Source organism: Artemia franciscana, unplaced genomic scaffold, assembly GCF_032884065.1.
Source record: "Artemia franciscana unplaced genomic scaffold, ASM3288406v1 Scaffold_1585, whole genome shotgun sequence".
In the NCBI taxonomy this organism is placed as follows: domain Eukaryota; kingdom Metazoa; phylum Arthropoda; class Branchiopoda; order Anostraca; family Artemiidae; genus Artemia; species Artemia franciscana.
The window spans coordinates 30,453-47,726 of NW_027062876.1; the positions used below are offsets into that span (position 1 = coordinate 30,453).

At 33.7% G+C, this 17,274-nt stretch overlaps 1 long non-coding RNA gene across 1 annotated transcript; it reads left to right on the top strand.

The window, feature by feature from the left end:
* The first annotated feature begins 376 nt into the window (after positions 1–376).
* On the top strand, positions 377–9,588 carry LOC136042603 (uncharacterized). The gene is made up of 2 exons (XR_010621360.1): positions 377–519; positions 9,156–9,588. It is a non-coding gene; the product is annotated as an uncharacterized LOC136042603 (long non-coding RNA).
* Positions 9,589–17,274: the final 7,686 nt, after the last annotated feature.

The following is a 17,274-nucleotide window of genomic DNA, read 5'->3' on the forward strand; positions in this document are numbered from 1 at the left end:
AAAATTTGTTTTACACATTTGTTCTGTATAAATGTATTTCTTTTGTTTCAATGTATAATGAATTTGACCAAATATCTCTTGAAGCTGAGACTAAATTTTCAGCGAGTTTATTTAGATTACGATATAGCGATTGTGTATTTTATTATACACGATTTTTGTCTCGAACTCTTAACTGTTGTGGTGCTCTACGCTGAAAATAAGTGTATGTTATTTAATATCTTAGGTCTTCAGTACAAACACGCACACTCAAATATATATATATATATATATATATATATATATATATATATATATATATATATATATATATATATATATATATATATATATATATATATATATATATATATATATATCTGTGTAAATAATCTTTTCTTTTTTTAAGTGGCCTCCGATGGACTCTTTCTCAGCTCGTAATGCAGCGGTCTGAACATGGCTTGAGTAATCCAATCGATATGATATATCATGTTCAGCCATGGATGATACTGACCCTTCTTTCATTTGCTATATTTTTGGAAGGTATGCTAGTTGCAAAATAGAAAAACTGTCGTGTTTGTTTTATGCAAAAAGGGCCATAAACAAACAAAAAGCCAAATAAAAAAATTTGAAAGAACCAATTTACAATGAGATTTGACTACCTCTATAATCTAGACTGAATCCAAACTCTATATTAGCCAATGCTAGTAATAAGGCTTTGCTGTTTATTTAAATATTAAAACTACTTAATATTTCAATTTTATTCGTGTTTTTGGAGGAGATTCGTGTTTTTGGAGAAGATTCTGATAGGCCGTTCTAAGGTACTAAACTCAAAAATAGTCAAATCTAAAAAGAGAGACGAAAATACCCTTTACTCTTTTTTTACTATATGGATCCTTTTAAGTTCAATTTAAAAATTATCCGTCCAGTGTTTTGGTATTTAAATAATAACTTAGCTGTAATTTTCTGTGTTTAAATATTGTTTCTTTAGTTTACTTATCGAATATTGGATGCTTAGAGCCTCTTTGAAACTGCACTTAAACTGCCGTGACTAAATTATATTTTGCTCGACCTATTATCAGAAGTCAGTTCCAAATTACTTACACTTTGCAGCGTAAAAAGAGAAATATAGTATTCTACACAACGTCAACAAGGCTTGATTGAAACACATTCCATACTGGTTTCATGTCGACTAGGATAGCATGTAGAACAAGAAACGGGAAGAAGATATTGTAGCCATAATTTCCCGAGGCTGTATTCAAACATGTGTGTAAACGTGCCTAGTTTCAACGTAGTATCTGGTATGCTTCTACAGCAAGGATTTGAACTAATCAAATTTTATTGACAAAAGTTCAAGTAAAACAAAAATAACATGCCATAAGATCGAGAAGCTCACAAGTGTCGGAGCAGCCCCTTAGTACAAAAAAATAGATCGATTAAAGCAAATATAATACAAAATATAATGTATTATTTTTTTTCTTTTAGTTGCCGTTTTGTTAGTTGGCACCACTGTTTTTCACCTTTTTATTGACTTCTCTTCTTTCGTTTTTATTACTTTGTTATGAGCCTTTTATGTTCATTTACGTTTCCTTTACTATCTGTGTAAAGCATAGAAGATCTATTTTTGTGTGCTAAGGAGCTGCTCAGACACGCGTAAGCTTCTCGATCTTATAGCATGTTATTTTTGTTTTACTTGAACTTTTGTCAATAAAATTTGATTCGTTCAAATCCCTGCTAAAGAAGCATTTAGATATTACGTTTAGCATATAGCATAAAGATATAGCTATAGATACTACCGGGTACTACGTTGAAACTAGGCACGTTTAAACACATGTTTGAATACAGCGTTGGGGAGTTATGGCTACAATCTCTTCTTCCTGTTTCTTGTTCTACTTGCTATCCTAGTCGACATAAAACCAGTATGGAATGTGTTTCAATCAAGCCTTGTTGACGTTGTGTAGAATACTATATTTCTCTTTTTACGCTGCAAAGTATAAGTAATTTGGGACTGACTTCTGATAATAGGTCGAGCAAAATATAATTAGTCACGGCAGTTTAAGTACAGTTTCAAAGAGGCTCTAAGCGTCCAAAGTTCGATATTACGCGATATACGAATGTTCAAACACATACCTAGAGCTATGCTTTGAAAACGTCTACGAAATTTCTTTTTCAACCTGTGGAAGTACCCACATTTCAGAGTGTGACTCTTGTCGTTACCGGGGCTTCTGCTATCCGAATTTCAGCTCCAAGATTGATTATCTTTACTGTTTCCAGACTTTCCTCCAACTATGAAAAGCACTGCATTGGCTATTTTGTGTTTTATATTTTCACTGCATCACCATTCCTGCTAATAATGTTACCTATTTATGTGAATACATTTACTCGGCGAATTATCTCGTACCAAAATCGTCATTTCATTCTCATTTATTCGCAATTGACCTAAGCTTCTTAACATCTATTTACCCACCCTAAACTCCCAAGATCTTCGAATACTTATTCATTTTGCTAAACTTTTTACCTAGTTTCACCCTCCGGTCCAGTACATTCTTCTTCCATAGTCTGTACTATATTTCTTAGGACAGAGTCTGTGAAAAATACATATAAATAGAATAAAACGTTTCCCTGTTTAACTCCTGAATCCACGCAGAAGAAACTAGGGACTTCCCTTCTGACCTTAACCATAGCAATTATATTCTCTTTGCCTAACACTAATCACTTTAACAAAATTATCTAACTTATCGTAGGATTATATTGCATAAATTTACCTTATATATGGGTATAGTCTTTTTGAAGAGCTTGGGACTTAGTTTCTTATATGTTTAAATAAATCTATATAGTAGAATTGATAAATAGCTTGCAACAGCCTTCGAGCTAACGAAGTGCTTTTCACATGTCATACTTAGCACCACTTTGTTTCATTACCTTCGAGCTCGTGGTGCAGGCAAGACTTGTGTTGCTATCAGAATAGTCTCAAAGGGACTATAGTTTTCAAATATTGTAAATCCCAAGAAATCAATTAATCATACACCGAAATAACCAAATCATGTCTCACTTAGAAATCGTTTAAAATCCTTAATTAAATGAGACATACACTGAGTTGGCTTATTTCCAAATAATACTTGCTGAAATGAATTTCTAAAGCTTAAGAGGGAACTCAAGGAGCCTATTGGCTCTATTTCTGAAGAGCTTCTTGCCTTGCTTCGGAAAGATTCAAAATACATGTAAAATGAAAAAAAAAAACTTAATCAAATGTTACGGTAAAGTAACGATGAAAATGTATTTATCCCTTTTCGTGTCTTTCAAGGCTGTCATCTGTCAGTTCGAATGTGAATTTCTTGCTGTGGTCATTATTGTATCGAGCAGTCGAGAATGTGTTGGTATGCTCGAGTGTATATCTGATAATGATAGACGTGTCGAATCTAAGAAGATTTTGCTAACCGCCATGGAATTTTTTTTTATATAAAGCCACAAAATCTCGTAATGATTCTGGTGAAGATTTTACTTGGATGATTCCCCTAGAACTGAACTAAAATTGAGTTGCCAGAGAGAAAGCAAGAGGAATAAAAAAAACTGGCGTTTAGGAATTATAGTAAATTATCCCATGTAAAATTCCCCCCAAAAATGAACCTCCACGTGCAAACCCCCCTCCAAAGATGTCCCTATAAAAAATGAAATTTGTAACAAATTGACTAATTTAGTAACTTACATCCCTTTCCCAGGGGCTGTGGTGGTTCTTGTCATTCTCAGAGACATAGTTAATGCACCTCAAAATTTTGGGTCCAAATTTTTACCAGGTAACTTTACGGAAAAGGTGGCATTGGAGAGGTGCTAGTTACCCTCCAATATTTTTGGTCATTTAAAGAGGGCACTAAAATTTAATTTCTGTTTGAATGAGCCCACTTTCAATCTTCTAGGACCATTGGTTTATTACAATCACCTCTATAAAAAATAAATAGAAACACATCCATGATCTTTCCTCTGGCAAATAATATAAAATTCTTTATTAGAAACTTGAAACCTCTAAAGTAGGGTTCTCTGAAATACTGATTCTATTAATGCAATTTTCATTAACATTCCTTGAGTTTTGGGGGTGTTTCCTCCTTTTTTCAAAAATCAGGCAACTTTTATCAGGCTCGTTGTTTTTGATGGGTAACATTAAACTTTATGAATTTTATATATTTGGAATTTGCATAAAGAGCCAATTCATTTGATATATCTATTGTTACCAAAATTTCGGTTTTTAGAGTTTTGGCTACTACTGGGCCAAATTGATCCTTAGTTACAGTTTGTTACCATGAACTGTTTGAATAAAATTTACAATTCCCAGTTGCTCTTGTGAAGAGTGGTTATGCATGCATGATTCTTTTTCCCAATTTTGTTCATAAGCAAGCAGCAACTGTAGATTATTTCGACTCATGTGAATGAAAATTTAAAAATTCTAGAACTAATAAAATAGTGCTTCTCTTTCATGGATTCATTCATTTAAGTTTCTCGAGCAGTTTTCTTAGAAACTAATTTCACTGATTGGTTTTGTTTGTTGATTTTTTATTTCTTTTGTTGTTGTTTTTCTCTAAAAATTTATATTGAAGCGAATTTGGCAGTCAAATTTTCAAATTTACTGAAGCTACTTTATTAGTAAATGATTACACTGATTGATTTTCCTCTTTTGATGTTTTTTCTAGAGACCAAGAGAAACATCAAATACTACAAGTGGTTCCGACTTTGAGGATAATAATGTTCCATATATTACAGTAAATGAGAGAAAGAAACAACAGTTACTAAGGCTTGGAAGAATTTCACAGATATTTGAAGCTATTATGTCAGCAAAGTTACTAAAGCAAAAGTAAAAAATGAGTTTTTATCTTCACCTCTGTTGTCCTGACTTGACAAATATACAAAAATAGTGTCGTGAAATATTTAAACTTTTCCATTTTTTGGTAATTTTCCAATTTTTGAAGCCGACACTCGGCAGGCTTCAATATATAGATCCTCACTGTTACTTGTCTTCTAACCACAGACAATCTGAACCTTTTATTGATGTCCTGACGTCCAAATGAACCTTAAATTGGAAGTGGTACATTTGTAAAATTACATTTGTTTTACTCTACCTTTAACTTTTGCTTCGGCTCGTATTTGGTCATTATGAAAGAACCATCAGCGAACCTTTGTATGTTTTAATTGTCCAGGTGGTGGGACAAAAACTTTTTTTTTCTTCCTGCAATTTATCTAGTCTTGGTTTTCGATTTTCAAACGTATGAAAGGTATTGACAACCACTTTTGATTCTTTTCATTGTTCAGGTGGTGGAACAAAAACTTCTTCTTCTGCCTCGGCTTATATTTTGTCATTATGAAAGATATGTCACCAAACCTTTGTTTCTCTTAATTGTTCAGGTGCTGGGACAAAAACTTATTTTTCTTCCAAAGTTATATCAACTCCAGGTTTCCGATTTTCAAAAGTATCATAAGCATTGATGACCACCTATATTTCTTTACATTGTTCAGGTGATGGTAAAAAAACTTCTTCTTTCGCCTTGACTTATATTTTGTCAGTATCAAAGAAATATCTCCAAACTTTTCTTTTTTTTAAGCTTTTAGGTGGTGGAACAAAAACTTGTTTTTTCTTCCAACAATTTATCTAGTCCATATTTTTGATTCTCAAAGGTACGGTAGACATTGATGACCTTATCTATGTCAAAATCTAAAACCATCATCATCCCAGTCACTGTCAATTTATTTGTTTTGTTTTGCCTTGCCTTATCTAACGTCATTATGAAATACATACCGCAAAACTTTTGTTTTTCCTTTAACAGAGGTATGGTAGGCTTTGGTGATCTTATCCATATCGAAATCCCAAACACAAACATCATCATTTTAAATTTTGACACGTTTCGATTCTCGATGTTCAGGTTGATTTTCATTGACAGGCTCACTTTCTTTGCGTCGTATGTCTTCCAACCGCCAGTATCTTTACTCTTCATTTTCATTTTTATAACGTTCTAATTGTCGTTTTCGTATATCTTCTAAACACCCTTTTCTTTGCTCTTCAGTTTCATTTTTGATACGTTTTTGGATTTTGATTACTTCAAACAATTTAGCAATGGCCTTTGCTTTAGCTGACTGTATTGGTGTTGTCGCAATTTATGGTCCAGGTTGTAAAATTTCACATCTTATCACGTTTGGTAGTTCAGGGGTTCCAAAGAATCATCATTTATAGTAAATGCAACTTTATATTTTCGGTTTTGGGTCTTTCAACAAACATCTATATATATAAAAATAAGTTGTCTATGTGTGTGTGTCGAGTGACGTCATGTTTGTCGACTGACGTCATTATAAGGATTGAGCTGTATGCGTCATGAAGTTGTTTGTCGACTGACGTCATGTTTGTCAACTGATGACATTACATACCGGGACACCGGGACACAAATAACGACCGGGACACAGAGAATATAAATGACGACCGGGAACCTCAAAGAGAAATTACAGACTGGGACACCCGGACACAAATCAGTGACCGGGACACAGGGAATATAAATGACGACCGGGAGACAGGGACACAACTACAACGGGGACGCCGGGGGCAAAGGCGAGATATATAAATGACGACCGGGACACAGGGATTGTTCGAATAGAAATTACAGACCGGGACACCGGGATACAAATGACGACCGGGACAAAGGGAATATAAATGACAACCGGGACACAGGGACACATCATTAGAATAATGAGGTATAGATCTGAATACGGATTGTTCTTCCCATGGACAATTATATGTTGCATGTTCAAGAGTCAGTAAACCTGACAATCTAGTTATATATATATATATATATAAATATATATATATATATATATATATATATATATATATATATATATATATATATATATATACTAGCTGTTGGGGTGGCGCTTCGCGCCACCCCAACACCTAGTTGGTGGGGGCGCGTAAGTCGTTACGCGCCATATTAGTTACGCGCCATTGTAGTTGTGTCCCTATGTCCCACCTGTAAATATAGATATATATATATATATATATATATATATATATATATATATATATATATATATATATATATATATATATATATATATATATATATATATATATATATATATATATATATATATATATATATATATATATATATATATATATATATATATATATGTTTTTAACTACGTAAAACTTGCGAATATACAACATTCTTTGCTGTCCCATTGTCTGTGCATATAAATAGATTGTCAGGTTTACCGACTCTTGAACATGCAACATATAATAGTCAATGGGAAAACAATCCGTATTCAGATCTATACCTCATGATTCTAATGACTGCCCTTGAGCTTTGTTGATGGTGATTGCTAATCGACCATTCCCTGAGTCGCCATCGTCATTTATATATCCCCCTGAGCACCCCGGCGTCCCCTTTGTAGTTATGTCCCTGTGTCCCGGTCGTCATTTATATTCCCTGTGTCCCGGTCGTCATTTGTGTCCCGGTGTCCCAGTCTCTGATTTCTCTTTGAGCGTCCCGGTTGTCATTTATATTCCTGGTGTCCCAGTCGTCATTTATATCCCCCTGTGCCCCCCGGCGTCCCCGTTGTAGTTGTGTCATTTATATTCCCTGTCTCCCGGTATACATTCGTTTTTGAATTGGTATATGATGAAATAAATTTTTAATTTTTTCCCTATTAGTTTTTTTTTATTGGTTTTGACCTTTTTTTAGGTTTTTTAGTTTTTTTCTTTTTAGTTTTTTTTGAAGTTTTTATCTTTTTAGTTTTTTTATTTTTATTTATATTTTTTTAGTTTTCTTTTTCTCCTTTATTTTTCAGTTTTTTTCCTTTTTTTAGTTTTTTTTTCTTTTTAGTTCTTTTAGTTTTTACCTTTTTTAGTTTTTTTTAGTTTTTTAGATGAAAATTTTTTTAGTTTTATTCCTTTTTTTCTTTTCAGTTTTTTATTGGTTTTTACCTTTTTTTTAGCTTTTTTAGTTTTTTTTCGTTTTTTCTTTTTACTTTTTTTTAGTTTTTATCTTTTTTATTTTTATTCTTAATTTTTTTTATTAGTTTTTAGTTTTTTTGTAGTTTTTGCCTTTTTTAGTTTTTTCAGTTTTTTTTTAGTTTTTAGATTTTTACCTTTTTTAGCCTAACCAGGATTTGAACCTGGGACCTTCATTCTCCGTTCTGACACCCTCTCTCACCGAGTGACTACTCCAGCATGTTCATTTTGGTGTTTTAAATGGTATATTATTAACCAAATTAATGTGTTTTACAATATACTAAGCATCGTCATAACAAAAATGACGACAACTAATTTCATGACGTCAGTCAACACAGAAATTAAGTTCTGAAATTAAGTCATGAAATTAGTTGCCGTCATTTTTGCTTTGACGGTGACGTCATTCAAGTTATATAAGACATATGTTCACGTAGAAATCTATTAATGTTTAAGTTTACAATGACTGATGAAGATGCTCAAAGAGTCTATGCCAAAAAACTTGCTGCTGATAGAGAAAGTCAGAAAAGAAAGCGTGCCGAGGAACTATCAGCAGCAAGTTTTTTGGCATAGACTCTTTGAGCATCTTCATCAGTCATTGTAAACTTAAACGCGCGTAACGACTTACGCGCACGGGGGAGCTTGGGGGGCGCGAAGCGCCCCACCAACTAGATGTTGGGGTGCCGCGAAGCGCCACCCCAACATCTAGTTATATTATATAAACAACTGATGCGTTCGAAATTCAACAATCTTATTTAGGCTATGTATGACATCATATAAGAAAACACTTATACCTTGTCACAAGAAATACTTATATAATGTACCAACATAGTACATGACGTCAATTACAAAAACCAAAATTAAGGCTCATAATGAATTTTTCTCAGACTTCGGATCAATTTAGACCGCTTTTTATGAGAGAATATCCCCAGATATCAATTTTCCGAACAAATATTGAGCTGTTTCCCAGAACATAAATAAAATAAATCCACAGTTATTGCCCACTTATAAAGACAGCATACATATACATGTTTTCGCTCGCATTGTCTTTTGAGTCGATAAAGAATTCCAAGGTCGGTGTGCTGTCTTCGATATCCATCAGCTGATCATGCTCGATGTTGTGAACAGATTTACTCGTACACACGCGTAAAGTGGTTTAGTCTGCCAAATTTCGCAATTTGTTTTTCTTTTGCAGGACATGTATGTTGGTTACTGTATGGACTGCCGCAGATGCAGCAATATTTTCGGCTCTGCTTTCGGTTACTTCTCTACCTATTACATCAACTTCCTGTTTCATAATTTGTTTTTATTCATTATGCATGGTCCTGAGTTGTGCTTGTGTTTCCTGGAATGTTTTTAACATTAAGATAGCTCTCTCCAAGGTTAGGTTACGATATTTTTTTCCATGTATTTTCAAGTGTTGTGTCTTTTGTGGTGTGGTAAGTAAAAAAAACTTTCATCTATTAATTTTTTTTCTTTTTTTTTCATGTCTTTACTTTTAATCCATTTATTTCTTTACTTGTTAAAATGTCTGCAAAAAAAAAAACCTTGCCTCCCTGCCATCTATTTTTGTAAATAGTATATTATGTATATATTATTGATTGATAGAATTAAACGATTTTCTCTCTCTCGCTCTTCCTCAATATGAAAGAGGATTTGAATAGATTAAAAGGCAGTGCATACGTGGCTGTGTTGGCCTCAGGTGACTTGGTGCTGCGGAGAGTTGTTAGTAGCAATAGCAGTCTTCAGTATACTTTTGACTGACCATATATCAATCCCACATTCTGGGCTAACACAAAACAAAGGACAAGACAACTAGCTGACATTCTAGAGATTGCAATTTTTTTTGTCAAATCAAAAACAGGGCCAATCAAAAAGCAGGTCGTCCCCAAGTAGAATGGGAAGAGGTCATACGGAAGGATTAAAGGAAATGGAACTTGATGGGAAGGGCTAAAAAACAACAACAAAGATTTGAATATATTTGGGTAGAAGAGGAGCGCGTGCAGCTGTGTTGGCTTCAAGGGGCATGGTTCAGCAGCGAGTTATTAGATTATGAATTATCTAATAACTCGCTAGATTAGTTATTAGAGAAAGATTATGCGAAAGTTAAGCATTAAAAAAAGAAAACATAACTCATGTGAATGCACCTTTGACGAAAATAATCAAGAAAACGGTAAATATTGCCCTTTCAAAATCAGCTTAATCAACCCAGTACTGTGGGAGAGCTCAAGAGCTAGCCTATATAGATGAGAGCACCTCTTGTCAAAATATGCTGTATGACTGCTTTGTAGCAGTGCAGTTTGCCGCTTACATACAAACTTAGTGTTGTACACAAATATATCTATAATGCCCTTTTGGAAAAAGTGTGTTTCATTATAAAAACATAAAAAAAAAGAGAAAAAAGGGATATAGACGATATTTTCATTTAAGTTTTAATAATCAACTTTGTAAATTTGCAGGGTAATGATAGGTGACATTAATGTCAGACAATCTTGAATCTGTATGCCATACAATTTGTATACATGTGCCAATACTTGTACCCCCACCTGTTTCCCATACTCTCTCTTTTAGTCCAAAGAGTATTGGTAACTCAAAAGAGTGGAAACTAACACTAGTATAAAAAAAAACGCCAGCACCATCTAGCGTCAGGCGAAACTAGGCAATTAGGCATCACCCTCTGCCATCATAGACAAAAAGGCTAGGCCTTGTATATGTCTTTTAAACAGCAGACTAGCCTACCCTAAACAGCCAAATACTTGCATTTTAAGGCAGCTTAATAAGCAGGTCAGGGTAAAAAGCCGAAAACTATTTAGCTAGTTGACCTATCTGTTTAAAGTTACTTAGCTCAATTAATTTTCCTTGATTTAACCCCATCAAACCTAGCCCTACTGAGCTAAATTAGTTCTTGAAAGAAAACCAATACAGTTTGTTTAGTAGCCTATTTACACAGAGACTTCACCTTTAAGTGATATAAATATACAGATCAAACCCAAAGAGCATGGGAAACTATGAGTTATCAATACTCTTTGGATAGGCCTTTACCAATTGACTTAAAATTATTCTACTTATTTAAAGACATTTTAGTGTTTGCGCCAGCCACTACGCTGCGTCTGGCGCTAGTAGTTTTCGATTTCAATCTTTCCTTATTAAATCGTCAAAGTTTCCAGTCTTATAGTTTCCTATGCTCTTTGTTTAATTCTTTACAAGGTCGGCTAGTAAAATATTGTGAAACATTGTCGTACAGCATCTATTTAATTTAATACCAAAAATACAGGACTTTGCATTAAATCACTGAATATACAAACAAAGCCTTTGAGATTATTAATTAACGAAAAACATCTTCTCTGAACACTAGAATATCTCTACCAGGCACAAAATAATGAATCAAAATACAAGTGGATCAATAAATAGAATTAGCAATAAGTAAATGTGATGTAGGATATATTAATGTAATACAATAAAAAAATTAAATAAATAACGTAGTAAATGTAATGAAGTAATGTAATAAATAAATCTTCTTCTTTATTTTGATTTTATCATCAATTATAGTATAATGTAAGGCAAGGCTATCGTCTTTTTTTATTGTTATTATTCTATTAGCAGACAAATAATGACTTAAAAGAAACAGGAAGGTTAGTGGTCTTAATTATTCGTAACAATATTTTGTTCAAAATAGATCGAAAGTATGGTACAAGGTGGAACAAATTTTTTTTACGTGCTATAAATGTAATATAGAGTAGCAAAATTAAACTTAGAAATAGTAATAAATCAATCTCAATTCAGTTTTAATTTTTTCATTCCCTTAATTTTTTTTTTTAAATTTCATTAATTTATTTCATAAAAAGGCTATATAATAAATAAATGTAATGTACGATGTAATAAATCGAACAATATAAATAAATCCCTTTTAGTTTCTAATTTCAATTAATTATACTTTAGCCTCGGACCAAATTATTCTTTCATTTCATATATAAGCATATATACGTTTATTTTTTCATATATAAACAGTGACGTTTAGCCAACTCGCATTTTATAGCTCACATACAATTCTGGAAATATACATCGAAATGGGGTCGATTCCAGGACTTTTTAAACCATTCTCTCTTTCTGATGCTGAACAGGACCTGTGCAAAATTTAAGCAGCATAACAAGACCTTTGATAATGCTTTTCATTGGGTTCGAATCTTGAAGAAGAGACGCTGATTCTTTTTTTCTTTTTCTTTAAAGCAAAGTTTCTTAAACTTGTCAGATTCTTGATTCTGTGAGAAGGAGACGAATATTCTATGCTCAGAAAGAAGAAACAGATTCTTGATTCTTTGAGAAGAAGAAGTATCTTTTAAAAATAACAATGTTTAAATCCAAAGTTTTTACAGTAGACTTAATTGTTTCCACCTTTTTTATTCAAAAGATTTTTGTCTAAAAACAAATTGATTTTTGGCTAACTATCAACACATTGATTTTTGTTTAACATGATTCTTCCATAAACTTAACAAATTGATTTTCGGCTAAAGTTAAAGGACCAAAAATAAAGATATCGAAAGTTCAGAGACAGAAGTTGGACTAAATAAAATAGTCAATCACAGATGACAAAGAGAAAACAATCCTGTTTACAGTTGGATCACTCTCCTCCTATGCTGAGCTTTTCTTGAATTTCGATCAATGAATTCTCCTTGTATGAGAATAAGTTTTAAGGAACTCTTGATGAATAGATACAGCAGACCACCCTAAGAAGAGAACACCTAACCTTGCCCTCCTTAAAAAAATGAAAAAAAAAATTAGAGAGAGAGAGAGAGAGAGAGAGAGAGAGAGAGAGAGAGAGAGGAGAGAGAGAGAGAGAGAGGAGAGAGAGAGAGAGAGAGAGAGAGAGAGAGAGAGAGAGATAGAGAGAGAGAGAGAGAGAGAGAGAGAGAGAGAGAGAGAGAGAGAGAGAGAGAGAGAGAGAGAGAGAGAGAGAGAGAGAGAGAGAGAGAGAGAGAGAGAGAGAGAGAGAGAGAGAGAGAGAGAGGAGAGAGAGAGAGAGAGAGAGAGAGAAACAGAATATTGAAAAACAAGAAAATTGAAAAACAGATAAAATAAGCAAGAACTTTTGAAAACACAAACCAAATAAGGCAGACAATATTTCACCCCAATAAGTTAGAAATAATATTGATAAACATACCCTTGGTTTTTCCCACTTTGCTTTCACCAAAAAATAGCCATCTGGTGTGATCCATCAAACTGCATTAATTTTTGGTTGTAGGTTAATGGGTTTTAATGATTCAACAGTTGAGAAGTATTTTTGAAGGTTTCTGGAATGTAATGTAGCCTATGTCTAAAAATTCACTGGTCAAAACTAATAGCCATCCTAATGATTATATATCTGGTTTATAGTCACATGAAGTTGATAAGGGCCATGAAACATGACCCTTAAAAGTGGCTGAGGCATACAACCTCCACAATTTTTAGCACCAAAAGTACCAGAGGAGCGTATTGGAACTAAATTTCAACAAACAAATCCCAAACACAATTATCCATCAACAGTTTGACTGGAAGTACAACATCAAAACTATATTTAACACCACTGCTTGTCCTAGACTAGCCATGATAGTCAGAGATTCTTATAAATGAAAGCCTACACTGCAAACCAGTGCCTGATTGGAGGAAATGGCACAGAAGACAAGCAAAAATATGGCTTTACACCATTAAATTTGACATTGAGCTGATCAATGAGTCCAAGGAAAATGGTCTTAGAAGGGACCCTTTATTTACTTATTCATCCAACACCTTGTAAGCATAACATACAAAATGAAAATCAAAAAGTAGCAACTGCTTGAATGTTTAACAAAAATAAATGGTTGATAATATACATCATTGTAAAAAGAGGTGTTTACTAACTCAGTCTTAAAACTAGGAACAGTAAAAGCAATGACACAACTATCAGGTAATGAGTTCCAAAGTTTTATTGATCTATTTACAAAAGACATCTATTTTGGATTTTGGTGATGGGGGTAAAATTTCAATGTGTTCTACCTGGTTGATGAATAATAGCTTCTGTGAAAGAAAATTTCTGAGTCCAAATTTACAATGCCATTTACAATATTATGGACACTTAGAAGATCAAAATGCTTCCAACAGAAGTGAAAACTTGGGAATCCCAACACCTCTAAACATTTTGAATATGACAAATGCCTCAGGTAAGGAATTAACTTTGCAGCAGATCTTTGTACTGATTCAGTTTTTTTCCTATCATCTTTATTTATAGGGTAACATATTGGAGAGAAATGTTCAAGGATAGGACAAGCTTTTGACTAAAATAGTTTAAAAATAATTTTCACATTAAACTTCAAAAATACTCCTTGGTTCTGGACAACATAAACCATGCTCTATCCCTGACAATCCTTAACAGATCAGATACTATCCCAAGATTGCAGGTAGTCCTCACGTCTGGTACCTTGGTACTTCCAATCAAATAGTGAGGATGTACAACAACAAAAGAGAGAATAATGAGGACTTTTTTCCCAAGACAGTGAGCCAACAAAACCTATTTGAATATTTTTTGGCCCTATATCTAAGGGCTGCCTTCAGGAAAGAAAATAAAAAACAATAAGTTTTTTTTTTTATTTAAAACAATGTTGGTTCACTGTCTTGGGAATAAAGTCTTCATTATTCTCTCTTTTGTTGTTGAATTATGGAAATGCAGTGTGGTCTTCATCATTATTTAAGTGAGGATGTGAATTTCCAACCAGCCCTCTATGGAGATAGTGCATAGCAGCACACTTTGAAATGTTAAAAAAAAAAATAAAGTTTACCCTGCACCATTTCCTTTAACTTTCTATATTCTCCTGGAGTAGTTTTTCATCTTGTACTGAGCCAAATCTCCTATACAACTTCACATCATCAGCAAAACTTTTAGCTATATGATTTTGTATAACTGATGGTAGATCATTAATGTATATGGAGAATAAAATTGGATCTAAGCAACTACCCAGTGGAGCCCTGCTACTAACAAATATACTTGAGGATTTTGCCTGTACCAACAACAACAGCTTGACTTCTACCAATCATTAAACTTTCAATCCAACTATGTGTATGCTCACCAAGATTTTGGAGTTTTTGAAGCAGCTTAGAGTGGCATATTTTGTCAAAAGTCTTAGAAAAATCAAAATATATGTAATCAAATAGGTCACCTTTGTCAGCAGACAGCTGGAAGTCTTTTATGGCCCCCAAAAGTTGAATACTACATGAATGTGTCTGCCTTTATGCATGTTGAGCCTCTGACCATAGCCATTTTTTTATAGTGTAATGGTATATGATTAACCAAAAATTTTCCATTATTCTGCAAAAAATATACCAGCACAACAGCAACAAAGGATTATTGAAAAGTTGGATATATATTGCATTATTTTCCTATGACAGACTTAAAGACTGTTGCTCAAATTTGGACAGTTTGAGGCTATAAGCATATATTTCCAATTGAAGTTGGAACTTTTAACTGCAGAAGCGTTCCAGGGTACTGTAGTTATCACACAGTCTTTCCATCTATCAACTAGAGCTCCTCCTGGATAAGGAGCACTATGGACAGCTTTTTCTACAGCATATTATTAAAAGTGCCACCACAATCATTGTTGGGTATATAAATAGGAAATGCAGTCAGCAAGGACAGAAGCCTATATTAAAGAACAATAGCCTATCAAATTGAGCTTACCAAATAATCTAAACTGATTGGTTGACCATTGGCTAAAGTTTTTTGTTCTTACATTTTGATTAGTTTTATTGAGGGAGCTCACTTGGATTTTTATTTCTCATTTATTGTTGGCTATGTTGCACCTATAATTGTGACAGCTGAGTATTGAGGAATCTTTGTCAAATTTCTCAATTGAAAATTTCTTCTTTACTAATGACTCATGTGTTCTAAGTGACTAAGCCTGGCTTTATTACACAGAATAAACTACATTGAATATTTTTTAAAAACCCTTGATCATCTATTAAACCATTCCAACCTTTGCATGAACTTTTTAATGGTATATTGTCTTGTTTTAAATAAATATAAAGAGCAAAGTAAGGTCAGGCTACCAAAGCTCTCCCAACTCAAATATAAGCATAAAAGCGAAATCAAATTGGGAAACACCTCATCTCCTCCTCCTCCAGCAACAATACTTGGGGCAGCAGAGCAAGTTGTCCCCAGAGCCTGAATGGCTCTGGGTTGGTAATCTTTCATGAATTTTAGTAGCCTAGACCTACACTGTATCCAAAACTAGGCCTATTAGGCCATGACATAAATCTATCAGCCCTTTAAATACAACATCATGTGTTTAGGTTCTAGGATACAACTTTATATATATTCTTTTTCTGCAGAAGCACAATTTAAAAAGAATTGTAGCCTACAAGAAAAGCAATGATTCACTCTGGCCTTAATTATCAATGGGGAGTCAATTTTCAGATATTCACCAAAAAATACCGAAATTTCTTAATTTTTCTTAGGCTGAATAATATAAAGAAAGATAACCTTATTGATCTTTGAGAAAATTTGGAACTGGAACTGGAACTGGAAGACATTTCTTGCCCTGTCCCGCTTTTTTTTAAATACTTTGGCACCGCTTTCCATACAAGATTGCCAGATGAAAACAAGCCTCCAATATCCTACAATTTTCGGAAAATCGAATGGCCCATTTAACCTACTATTCAGACAGAACACAGATCTGCAGAAAACCGCTGCGGAGGCACTTTGCAGAGGAATGCATTCATCTGTTGCCACTCATCCTTGCATTTTTCTGCTAAACGCGTGGAAAAATCCAACGCATGCAGTTAAAACGCCCGTGGATTGTGAAGAAAAGAACAATGAAGCCAGTTGAAAGGCAAATTTCAAATATTTAGCAAAAATATCATGTTTAATTGAAAACGCTTTTGTGGAAATCTAGAGAAAGATGAATTGAAACAATATCCTATGTTAGGATTCATACAGGGTAAACTTGAATAACAAATTGAACTTATTGTCTCAGATGTAGAAAAAGAGACTATCGGCAAATTTCTTGGTAAATTTAAATATAAAACCGCAATGAGACAGCTAAGGAATACATCTTTTGAAGTGAACAGAGTGTGCAGTTAACGCTGCGGCGATACGGTGCAAAAACGCACCGCAATTACTTTTTCGCAACGCACCTCTATGCGGGAACAGTAGGTAATTTGCTAAAAGGAGCACAAAAGTACTCAGGAAATCAGAAGCAAGAGGTACATTTCATCTGAGCAAAAAACCAAAAAGTAGCTATCTGGTAATTTAGACTTTCGCACATCTTTTTCCATAACTTTATTACTTTAATTGCTATAGTTCTTTTAAT